Source organism: Rattus norvegicus, chromosome 1, assembly GCF_036323735.1.
Source record: "Rattus norvegicus strain BN/NHsdMcwi chromosome 1, GRCr8, whole genome shotgun sequence".
NCBI classification, from domain to species: Eukaryota; Metazoa; Chordata; class Mammalia; order Rodentia; family Muridae; genus Rattus; species Rattus norvegicus.
Window position 1 is genome coordinate 51,489,675 of NC_086019.1, and position 12,793 is coordinate 51,502,467.

Sequence of the window (12,793 nt, forward strand, 5' to 3'; positions counted from 1 at the left end):
CCTTTCCTTCTTTAGGCTCCTCTTTACCACTCTCTTCTCACCGTTTATTAAAACTGTTAAGCCATATTTTTGCAGATCATGGCAGACATTAGGAAAGAATTCGGAATTATGGGTTCCTGAGCACTCCGAAGGCAGAGCTTAGATTAAACTTCTATTAAGAGTAAATTGCAGTTACCATTGGGAATCATTCTTTTTTCCCCTATTCATAATTTAGCTGAGTATTTCTTAATGAGAATTTGGTGGAAATTGACAACAGAAGCTTCCCGAACTATGTGACTCTTCTCTAAATCATAGTTAATTCAACTGTGACTTGCCATTAATAACACAACTTAAGAATTTATATTTGGTATTGTATTTAGTCATGGGTTTTCTGTCTAGAGCTTAGGCCATTCAGACTGTCTCAGTGACATTTCAGAGGCAGCTCAGTGTCCCAGGAGTTCGTTGTTTACAATGCTGGGAACTGGAAATCTAAGGGCAAGGCCCTAGATTCCATGTCAGGTTGGGGTCCACTTCCTAAGGGTGACTTTCTTATTGCAGCATCCTCACATGGTCTATGGGGCATAGGCGTACACTGGAACTGATCTGACCATGGACTCTATCCTCAGGACCTTCTCACATATTCAGACCTTGGCTCCCAATACTTTACCATTGAGCATTCCAACATACGAATTTTTGGGTGCACACACATTTAGATGAATTTAGCAATTTAGTTGGGGGGGGGTGAAGTCCAAACAAAATTTACCATGTACTTAAAAGTTATCATTCTGTAAAACACAAAAATATTTAGTAAAAGTAAAACCTTTGATTTTTCCAATAGAGTGCCTCAGAATGTGATATTTAAATACCAAAGGAAGCTAATCCAAGTAAATCTATCAGACAGACATACACTGTTTGGATGTAAATACAGGAAATATCTATGTGCCACTTATCTATATACCTATCCATCCATCCCATCCATCCATTCATGTATCCATTCATCATCGAGCTTCCCTTTACCTGTTGCCTATCATCTATCAGTCAAATATCATTGTGATCATTAGTTCTGACTGTCAAACTGTTGGGATTCAGAATCACCATGAGAACAGCACTCTGGCAAGTGTGGGATCTGGGGCAGGTTAGCTGAAGAGAAAGAGCCACTCTGAATGAAAGCAGTACTTTCCCATGGGCTGCGGTTCCAGACCGAATGAAAAGAACAGGAGCTGAGCACAGACATTTGTCACTCTCTGCCTCCTGACTATGGTGCCACGTGACCGGCCACCTCCTGCTGCCACGCTTCCTCTGTCATGCCGGACTGCAACTGTTAGAACTGTGAACCAAAATAAACCCTCGCTTCTGCCTCAGAAATAAGACTTTAAGAAACTAAGACCACCTGTCATCTACAATTCATTACTCCATTATCTTTCTGTTATCATATCAGCAACTTTCCTGACACACTTAGAATTCCTTGTATTCCTGAGTAAGATAACGCTGGGCTTTGACAAGCGCTCAAGCCACAGAACAAATCTCTCCTGTGAGTAATTTGCTGGAAAGAATCAGGATTTGAGTGAGACTCAATTCAAGCTTGTCTTGTAGTGTTGGCAGCTTGGAGGTGACTAATTGATAACGTAAGTGCTCCTTCATTTGTTTTTAATGACTCCGGCTCTGTCAGACATGTTTTATTTCTTTAGAAAATGTTAACGTTGAGTTGTCCCTTGTGGCACGTTTTAGTGAGAGGGAGAAATGTCAAGGTTAAAACTGCGGCAAGAGTTTTCTCTCTGGCTTTCCGGACTGTAAATAATCAGCTGTCTCCAGCATCAAGTTATCACTCAAAAGAGTCCTTACCCACCACGAACAAATTTCATGTGACTTTTAACTCACTAAGGCTCAGGCCTTCACTTTGGACTATTTAATAAGGAACAGTTAGCAGTTGTATTAATGCTGTTCAGCCAATGAATACTTTTGACGAGCAAACTAAGGGGCCTGGGGCCTATAAATAAGATATAATCTTTGCTCTGGAAGGCTAATCTCTTAGCTGATACGTGCAAACAAACAAATATAGTAAAGGGGAGAATGCATGATATTCATAGAATTTTGCTTGTAAAGGTCTTCAGGAGTCAGACTCCTTTATCACACGACTTGTCTGGATAGACTCAGGGTAAACCAGGAAGACCGAATCCTCTCTGTCTGGAAATGAGGAAATGAAATCTAGAACACAGGTAGGACCGACTTGGCTAGTCAGGATTCTTGTAGGACGTTGACACTGTCTGTTAAAATGGTTCCAGGTTGGGGTGGCCTCTGAAACGCTGGGGTCCTTCGTCGGCAAACTGGAGCTGCACTGGTGCTCACTGGCCGTAAGCAGCTGACTTAAAACCAGGTGGAACTGAAGCTCAGTCAGTCAGAGGCAGCCCAAGGGGTGGCGATCATATCAGGAACTTTTCAATGGGTCTGTCCGAGGAGGGTGAGTGCTCAAACTCTAAGCCAATCACTGACTTTCATCTGCTTTTGTCCCCCTACCCCCACCCCCCCGCCCCCCACCCCCCGACAGCTGCTCTCTCTGTCTCTATCCCCATCAGGGCCCTAATGGCGTGTGGTTTTGAGATCACCTGGTTCACAAATTGTTGTTGACACAGATAAACTCCTTAAAAGTTTAATGTGCCTTAGTTTCTATTTTCCTCTTTCCTGGATGTCCTGAACATTGGTTGGCCTTAGTTGGCCTTTTTGGCTGACTTTTCTCCCGCACTCTTTGTTCTCATCAGTTTATGCTCTTTCCCTCCCTCCGGCATCTTTCGGTGAGACCTGGAGAACAGCAGTGCCAATACAGAGCTACTGTGGCCTTCGGGGACACACTCTTCCCCGCTCTTAGCTGCAGGAGCGCCTGAAGGAGCCGAGCAGAATTGCCCAGGGCTTGAAAAATGACTGAGAGACTGAGCTCAGAACTGTGAGGGACAGAGGAAGCAGGATGGGAGCAGCAGCAGAAATGTGACTGTCACCTCTGTCTCTGTGTCAGTGCCTTTACACAGGAGCCTAGGGGAGCTCCTTCACCCTTGCAGCATCATTGAGGAAGAGGTTCTTAGCAGACTGAATGTGTCAGGCCTTGCTCATGGACTTTCCAGCATCCAAAATTGTGAAAAATAAACTGTTTTTAAGTTGCCAAGATGGCGGTGTTTTGTTATAGCAGTCTAAATCGACTAAGATGGAGTTCTTCAAATGTGTACAATAAACTACATTAATATTAAGGAGATACATTAAGAAGCCATGTGGTTCAAACAGTATGTATATATGTATATGTGTGTATGTGTATATGTATGTGTTTATATGTATATACATACACATGTATGTGCAGGTATATATGCATATACATAGGCATATGTGTGTCTGTATATATATATATATATATATATGCATATATATGTAGAGTTAAAAATTTTCAAAGAGCCACCAATCATACATATTTTGTTAGAGATACAACTCCGAGCCTTCAACTTTGAGGTTTTTGCGGTCCACACTTATGAAGTTATATCCATGAAGACGTTGACATTCTACTGTTACAGGAAGTGGTTCCACCAACGTAAGAAGGATGCGGTCAAACAGCATCTCAGAAATTTGTTTATATTCTTGCAAGCAACAGCTTGGGCTAAGACAATGTGGGCAGACAGCATGGAAGTCAAATGGAAATTGTGTTTGCTGTTCGTTTTCTTTTATAGAGAAAGAATCTCTCTATGTAGTACAGCCTGGCCTAGAACTTATGACGGAGGCTGGACTAACATCAAACTTGTCATCTTCCTGCCTCTGTTTCCCAAATGCTGGGATCACTACATCCAGTGAGGTGGCTTGTTTACCAGGAGGGAAACGAGGCAGGCTACTCACTGGCAGCTGAGTTAGGTTATCTTCCACCAAGTTAGGTGTGTCTGAGTGCTGGGTGGTAGTTAGTGACCACCAAGTTAGGTGTGTCTGAGTGCTGGGTGGTAGTTAGTGACCACCAAGTTAGGTGTGTCTGAGTGCTGGGTGGTAGTTAGTGACCACCAAGTTAGGTGTGTCTGAGTGCTGGGTGGTAGTTAGTGACCACCAAGTTAGGTGTATCTGAGTGCTGGGTGGTAGTTAGTGACCTGTCTGAGTGCTGGGTGGTAGTGATCCGACATAAACATAACAGAAGGGGATCCACCTGATCCTGAAAAATCTTAGACCACAGTTTCTCTCTTTGATGAAACAGCTTAAATATGGATAAGCAGCAGCTTTATATGCACATGCTTACCCTGTTTTGTGTCCTAGAGTAATCCACTGTTTCTGAGTCTTGCTGTGATTCATCTTCTAGGGATAAGAATTTCATAGTAGATGATCAACTTTAATGTACTCTTTTCTAGATATTTAACCGTTCGTTTTCTCTGTGAATGAGTATTTTATATATATATATATAATATATACACACACGCTTCTATCTGTATACATATGTATATATATATAAAATAGATTTATACTCACATATAATATATATTTCCCTGTATTTAAACACTTAGTGGCAAATGCCAGTCTACCCTCTACTAGTGGTGGCCACATCGGTAGGTAGTCCAGGCAATTGGGAATGGAGAATTGCCTCATTACCTTCCTGAGAAGACTGTCTAGCAAAAATTGTAAGCCTTTCAATCAGCAGCGCAATGGTAGGAGGGATCAAGTAGAGAATATAAGGTGTGTACGTGGGCCTTTAGGCAGGAACACACACGCTCAAAAGCCAAGAGAACACGGAGGACCCACCGGCTTGAGAGACCTGTGGTGGGGTAGGAAGTAGGAAGGATGGAGATTAGAGGAAAGAGAGGTTTTCTTAAATGAAATATTCCTTATTCGTGATATCTCTTATTTATAATAAAGAGTTTCAATCTTATCCCAATGGCCTCGGGGAATCCCAGAAAAGTCCTTTGAAGGAGAACGATGCTAATTCCCACTTTAGACTCTCAGGAGTGGATGTGGTGTGAAGGACAGCCTGCTGGGGGAGGTGAGCTTGGAAGCTGCCTGGCTGAAGTGCACAATGAATGTGAACTGAAGACACTGTTAGAGAAACAAGGGTCGGGCAAACAGTCAGGGGCTAGATGTCAGGGAGCCTGGACAGGACCGGGTGTCAGGCCGCTTAGGCAACTGCAACTCCAGTTCTATGTGGCCAGATGCTTCTAAATCTCCTATATAACTGACCTCTGTTGAAGCAGACCAGGAAGGGAGTATATACGAGGAACAAGAGTTTAAGGGAGGAAGCTGGGGCATGTCTGTTAAATCAGAACCCAGGGAGAAGTCTGGGCAGCACACAGCCAGGGGCAAAGAGACTCCTGGGAAGACTGTGTTGAAGAACTTCAAGTCTGACCGACCCCACCCCCATTCCTCAAAAGTAAGGTGGAGCGAACACCCCTCCTCTACAGTCAGCTGCCGATAGCACCTCAGGATGCAGTTTTCCATGATAATTTTGAACGTTGAAAATTAAAAATGGAGAAAAAAAAAAAAGCAAAGGCCCAGCAAGGTTTAGGAAGGTGCCCGGTGCTTGATAGCACCTCCCCCATGCACAGTAACCACAACACATATGCACATACATGTAACATGTGCGCGTGCACACACACACACACAGAGGAAGGGAGGGTGAGGAAGAGAAGGAGAGAGGAAGAGGGGGAGAGAGAGAGAGAGAGAGAGAGAGAGAGAGAGAGAGAGAGAGATCTAAGTGACACACAGGAGACTCCACAGGTACAGGAAATGAGGATGCTGGAGAGCCATCCTCAATAGGAAAATGAAGGGAGACATTGAGTTGATTTTTCTCTGAATCATATTAAAAGATTGTGATTCAATTTGAAAATTTTGGGCAAAATTAGCCATTTCATAGAAAGCTCAGCAAAACAAACACCACCACGGAAACCCCGTTTAATCATTAAATCTATCAAGAACAAAATAGTCGCACAAGAAATGTAGTAACTATATACTGCTTTGAATGATGTGTTTACGCGGGTGAACTCGAGATAAAAAGCCTTCCTCAGTCATCCTTTAAGTGTCGACTTATCCGACAGCAATTAAGACTGAGGACAGAGGATGTGGGGCGGTTATATAATTGAGTTTGTGGTTTCTTGCTAACCCTAAGATTCATCTTGACTTTTTTTTTCTTTTTTCTCTTTTTCGGAGCTGGGGACCGAACCCAGGACCATGCACTTGTTAGGCAAGCGCTCTACCACTGAGCTAAATCCCCAAACCCTCATCTTGACTTTTTAATTGTTCCCATTATGATGCGTCTTGCCATGCTTGTCATCCAAAAGTCGTTTCTGTCGCAGGTGCAAGTGTCTGTAAACTAACCATCTAAACTTAAGGAATGGCTGCTGCTGACTCAGTGGGAAGCCCAAGAGAGCAGTGACTCAGTTTTAAAAGTTTTCAGGGCTTTTGATGGCAGACAAATGCTCTTCAGAAACACAGGTCAGAGTCTAAGGTCTGAGGTCTGGAGGCAGCTAGGAGAGGTGTCCGACCGGGAGGGCAGAGCTAGGGGAGGTGTCTGACCGGAGGGCGGAGCTAGGGGAGGTGTCTGACCGGAGGGCGGAGCTAGGGGAGGTGCCTGACTGCCAGGGCGGAGCTAGGGGAGGTGTCCGAGTGGGAGGGCAGAGCTAGGGGAGGTGTCTGACTGGGAAGGCGGAGCTAGGGGAGGTGTCTGACTGGGAGGGCTGAGCTCCTTGCCTTTCCCCTTTAACACACAAAGCAGCTGATGAATATGAAGCACCTCTTATGTCAGCACCCCAGAGTACCTTTAAAAAGTTTAACAAGCACGGAAGTGTTTGGAATGTTTAACAGCCTCTCCTGGTCAATTGATCTCTTTTTCCGACTCAGTCAAGGTGGAGAAGGGAGTGAGAGTCTGATGTCTAATCACTTCCTTCCTAAAGAGTGAGAGAAGCTGCAAAGTGATTTCACAGGAATAAGGGACGAGAGCAGTTAGGGGCAATTTAACACTCCGAACTATATAATGAGCAAGCCGTTCTTTGATAAAATATTAAGGCTGATGATAAATAAAGAGAGGGCACTCAGGAGAATGTGGGGGTTGGGAGGTGGTAAAACTGAGCCAGACATGGAGGAGTATGGGAACTCAATTCTTTCCTTTTTGTCTTTGTTGTTGTTGTTTGTTTGTTCGTTTGTTTAAGGCAAGGGTTCACACATTCCAGGTTACTTCTAACTTGCTATATAATTAGTTGAGAATGGTGTTGAATTTCTGATCTCTGATCTTCCTTAACCTCCGGAGTTCTGAGACTTTAGGCACTCAATCTATTAGGCCACACTGCAGGCCGACTACTCCACTCAGTTTCGTGAAACTGTGGAGATGAACCCCAGGGTCTTTTGTGTAATAGCTCGGTATCAGTTCAAGACCTCCAAGGGTGCAATGCCAGCAAAAGATTGTGGGAAAGTTAAATTCTTAAGACTGTCCTAGACTAACTGCTACATGGGCCTAGAGCTCGAGACTGGTATGCCTGACAGGGGTTCAGATCTCCTCTCCTTTCAGTGAGGCATGGGATCGCTTGAGGACAATAGTAACTCATTTGTGTTTACGGTGGATTGGCTAAGTTCCACATGGGTTTGGAGGACATGACCAGACAGGATCACAGCGACATGATCTGTTTTCCCTCACTTAAGTGACCTATTGATGTGCTGCCTTACTTCATCTGCCTCACTTGTTAATTTCTTAGGCATGGCTCCCTTTTCCAAATGCTGTTTTGAAAGAAGCTATTTGACTGTCCCTTTCCCTGACCTTGTCCTTCTAGGATGCACACAACTGGAGTGAGAAGAACACAGGAGAAGGACTCTGTTTGGTTTGCAAAGTCACAGAAATCGGAGATCTTTGGATACGACTGATCATTTCTGCAGGTGTGTGTGTGTGTGTGTGTATGTGGGTGTGTAGGTGTGTGTGTATGTGTGTGTGCATGTGTGTATGTGTGTGTGTGTGTTTGTGTGTGTGTGTATGTGGGTGTCTGTGTATGTGTGTGTGTGCGTGTTTGTATGTGTGTGTTTGTATGTGGGTGTCTGTGTATGTGTGTGTGCCTGTGTGTGTGTGTGTTTGCATGTGTGTGTGTGTATGTGGGTGTGGGTGTATGTGTGTGTGTGCGTGCGTGTGTGTGCTGAGTCCGATTTACTTTCCATTGCTTGCTCATTTTGGGCTCTGGAGAGGGGAGGTTTTTTCTTTCCTCTTTGGTTTTCTTGTGCTCATAGATATACTAAAGAAATCACACTACAGGCTCATTCTCAGTTTTATGCCCGAACCGACCTGCACATTGTACATCAACACGAAGCTAATTGTGCAGAAAATTTAAATTCTACTGCCCTGCCCCGTAAAAATGCAGACTGCTTCCGTGTTCTAAGCTGTCCAGTCAGGGCTGCCTTGCTGGCTCCAACCGATCATCTCTCCACACTCAAGCCTTTTTCTTTCAGGACATTACTTTATTATGCAAATTTGGGAATCTAATTTTAACCCAAGGGGCCATATCTAGAAGATTAAGTGTACCTTACTCTCACTAAGTGTGCTCAAGGAAACTAAGGATGCTGTCTTCATTGGAGGAAGAGTCCAGCTGCCTGCCAGAACCTGCCACTTACTCCTTTCCATCCACAGCAAAAGAAGCCTCAGGCAGTGTCCAAGGCTGTGGGCTCACTGCTCGGCATCCCTGCATCTGTCTGGTGACATAAGTGACAAGGTGAGCCATGGAGGTGGCAGTGTGCAGCAGAGGGTGGTAGATGTTCTCTGCTTCCTAGAGAAAAGTCAGGACCTCTGTAAGGGTAGCTATGCATGCCCAGATCTGAGAAGTCCATTTGTTAACGGGGACTTTTGACTGCCACGTTTCAGGACCATAACTGCTGTCCTGAGCATTTCTGCTAGGCCTGGAGAGCAAACCTTCACTCTTTCTGTGGATCTACAGATGCATGGTAGGCTGAAAACTTCACATGTTGTAACGTCTACACAATCAACAGTTGAATAGCAACAGCCGACAGCTGTGGCTTTCTTGTCAGATACCAACTTATGTGCTTCAGGCGATCGACTCTGTAAACTTCACAGAGGGCCTGTGAAGTGTTTACTGCTTCCTAATGAAGAAATGGAGCCCAAGTTCAAAGTCCTTGTAGCAGAAAAGCCCTTGATGGACACTGGGCTCTTGGCTGTCCAAATCTAGATGTGCTCTTGGCTGTAACAGTTCAAGACCCAAGTGACTTTTTCAGTGGATGGTGAGTGTCAGACACCTGCTGGATTTTGAAGATACAGTGTGAGAACAGTATAAGTCTCTCAATGATTTTGTATCGGTTATATGTTGGCATTGTGGCATTTTGGACATGCTTCATCATATACAACATATTGTTAACATTAATTCCATCTTTAGTGTGGCTATGAGGAAGTATTAGATTATGGCACTGGCTTGTATTACTTCTATGGCCCTGCTGGCTTTAGATCCTTAACTTGTACCTTGTCACCCACTGCTACTCAGTGACTCCCTCATCTCCACTGTCAGGAATAGGAACAGATGTGAGGAACTCTGAAAATGCCTTCTGTGAGCTCCGGTTGTTCTTCTTCTGAGCTGAACTATCCTATAGGCAAGCATGTATTTCACCGCACCATGGTCAGGAAGGACGCCTGGTTTGTCGCTGTGCAGGTCGATGTCAAGGAGATGGAGAGAGGGATTCTGTTTAGTATAGGCATTTCCTGCAGGGCTCAACTCAACTCTAAGGCTGCCATTTCAGATGAGCAGTGAACACGGACCTCCCTGTAGCTGCCTCTGACTTTTCTCTGTTCATTCCACATCCTCCTGGGGCCTGAGAACAGGGGTCGGGGTGGAGGATGAGAGTAAGCAAAGAAAAGAGAAAAACCAAGAGTTTTCCTGTTGTCTTCAAAACACATTTCCAACAGGACCTGTTCTGTGGAAAGCACTGGGCTCTCAGAATGTGGTGTAGTGCTTTGTTCTGGCAGACCTAAAGCATAGCGCACGCCTAAGCCAGACCTGACGTGACTCATCTGCCTTCCTCACCTCCTTTGAGTCAAGGCATCCAAAGGACCAATGCCTCTGTTGTTTCCAACTTCCTGGTTTCTTAAAGCTGTCTATTCTGTCTGTCATGGTTTTTTCTTTTTTGTTTTTTGTTTTTTTTACAATAGCCATCAGGAGCCCACCTTGTTTCTAAAAATCACAATACAAAGACATGTGTGTAAGATAGAGAAAACGATAGGATGCACAAAGCCCTCAGAAACACTTGAGAGCTGATGAGGAAGCCTGCTCAGGGGCAACTGCTAGTGCCTCTGAGACAGAGGTCTATGGGGTCTTCAGAAGCTGCGGCCTCCACTCTCCTGGTTGGCCTTTCCTGCTGGCGACCACTCCTTGTTCCTCTGCATCCACAATTTCTCATAAGGGAGATGCATAGCTAGATCTAAGCATGTAGTGTGTGTGTGTGTGTGTGTGTGTGTGTGTGTGTATGTGTGTGTGTGTGTGTTTACGATAGAGGTGAAGGATGCCTCTGTAACATCCCCATCAGACACAAGAGTGTTACTACACTCGGAGCTTTGGTTTTGAGCTAGTTAGAATATATTTCATATATTCTGAGCACTATTCTAGACAATGGAATGCTAGCCTGACCTTGCCTCAAACACATAATCTTCCTGCCTCAGCCTCATAAATCTTGGGAATATAGATGCACTTCAACACACTTGTTTTTTTAATATATTTTGAAAGACTCATCCAAATCATACAATTTCTAATTTTTTTCTGAAATTTCAACAAAATTCTTAGCTGTGCTGAAAGCCATCATCGGCTGTCTTTGAGCATTTGTGTATTCTGTAAGTTGTTGGGCTCACTTGTTTCTTTAATGTTCTAAAACAACACTTTTTATAAATCAACCTAAAGGGAAAAAATGGGTAAGAAGGAAGGAACGAACTGAAAAGAATCGTTCCTGGCTGCTCTGTGCAGTGTGGACCCAGAGCAAATGTGCTTTTGACTGGAGGAAAGACAAAAGCTATAGTTTATGTTGAAATGAGTGAACTCATGGTTGTCTTGATGTCTGTCCAAGGGTCACCTGGTATTTGCCAATCAACAATGCTTTGCATTTCCGTGTGTCTTTGAATTTTCGGAAGGGAGTCTTGCTGTGAAAAGCCTTCTCGTGAAAAGTCTCATTATGGCCTTGAATTCTGCAGAAATTATACTCTTCCCTCTTGACATCTTGCAATAAATAAAACTGCTAATATTTTGACTTTAGACAAATTTCTCTTTTGCTTTCAGCAGCTCACAGTTATAAAAAGAGACAGTGCCACATTAGTTACAGCTCTTTAGTTCAGGACACCAGAGGAAACACATCGGATCCATTAGTGGTGCCAACAGCTACATCCGATTCTAACAAAAAAGGCCAAATACGATTTATAAAATGAGTCTTAGAACTTCCTTGAAAACAGAAGAGAGTTGAGATGGTCTTTTTTAGTAACTAAAGCAACAATCCCTCTGTACTTAAGCCAAGCTGTTTGTTTTCAAAATACTGTAGCATAACGCATTAACATCCAAAGACTTGCACATTGCCAAGTGAACAGAAATGGGGGAGATGCTCTCTCTCAGCTCTGATGTCTGGTCCATTAAGCCTGGGTTCCTGCCTCTGGCGGTGTTTCACACCTCAGAAGAAGGAAATGATGGCAAAAAAAAAGTCACAGAGAAATTAAAATAAATCTACCACTCTTAGGATCAATCGTGTGACACTGACCTTGGGAGGAAAGTTTTCATTTCTGTCTTTCACAGGAGTCATGAGCTTTTGACTCTGGCACCCTGGGAAATATACTTTCACCCCATAGGACACTCTAAGATTGCAGATGGATGCACACATTTTGCTTGCTAGCACTGTTTTCATTAGAGATGCGCTTTGGCTTGATAGTTTGTTTAAAAAGCATTTTTTAAAGGAATGGTGTGTTCCTCCAAACCTTTTAGAGAATCGCCTCTCATCTGGAAAGTTCTATAGAAGAAAACTGGGAAGATGTGATGACTTGAGATTCCCACAGAAGACGATGATGAACATCATTGGCAAGCAGGGCTGGGGAAATGGCTCTGTCAGTAAAAGGCTTTCTTTGCAAGCAGAAGGACTTGAGCTCTATCCCCATGTTAAGACACCTGGTGTAGCTGTGCCTGCTGCTCATCTCTTGTGACAGGCCTGGGGGTTAGGAAGTTCCCTAGGGCTCGATGTCCAGACAGTCTAACCTACTTGGCAAACTATGCCAATGAAGACCCTATCTCAAAACCAACCACCCAACAACAACCAGGATGCCTTAGGAACTACGCTTGAGCTTCTATGTGTTCATGCGTACACATAAGTGCACATTCATGAACATGCATACACATGATATTTGGAAAATAAGAAAACAGATGAGTAAGGGTTAAATAAATGTAAGAATACCGTAGTGGGGTGGTGGTTCTGATGCTTTGATTGGAAATCTGTGTTCACTGACTGTGAAGGTCCTCACTCCCAATTGGTTTTTGATCTATTGATAAAGATGCCAGTGGCTAATGGCTGGGCAGAAAGAAAGAAGCGGGATGTCCAGGTTCCCGCAGGCTAGGAAGAGAATCGAGATACTTGGGGAAGAGAGAGAGAGAGAGAGTAGACTCAGAGCTACAGGGGTAGTCTTCCATAATGTAGGCAGAAAAGGAAAACAGCTGGAAAGTGTCTTGGGCAAGACCAGTGGGCTTCCGAGAAGGGCACTGAGCAACTACGTTGAGGGCAGATGTAGAGATGTTGAGCTAGGAGTGAAGGTAAGGGCATGCTAGCAACAGAAGGCTTAGAAGGGCCCAGCCACAGAGCCAATAAGCCAGTTTAAAAA

The 12,793-nt window shown here is 44.1% G+C and overlaps 1 protein-coding gene and 1 long non-coding RNA gene across 14 annotated transcripts in view; one reads left to right on the plus strand and one right to left on the minus strand.

The window, feature by feature from the left end:
• Prkn (parkin RBR E3 ubiquitin protein ligase) overlaps positions 1-12,793 on the minus strand; it is a 1,193,833-nt gene that overhangs the window by 253,265 nt on the left and 927,775 nt on the right.
• On the plus strand, positions 4,966-12,371 carry LOC120100099 (uncharacterized). The gene is made up of 4 exons (XR_005499828.2): positions 4,966-6,411; positions 7,740-7,842; positions 8,582-8,663; positions 11,910-12,371. It is a non-coding gene; the product is annotated as an uncharacterized LOC120100099 (long non-coding RNA).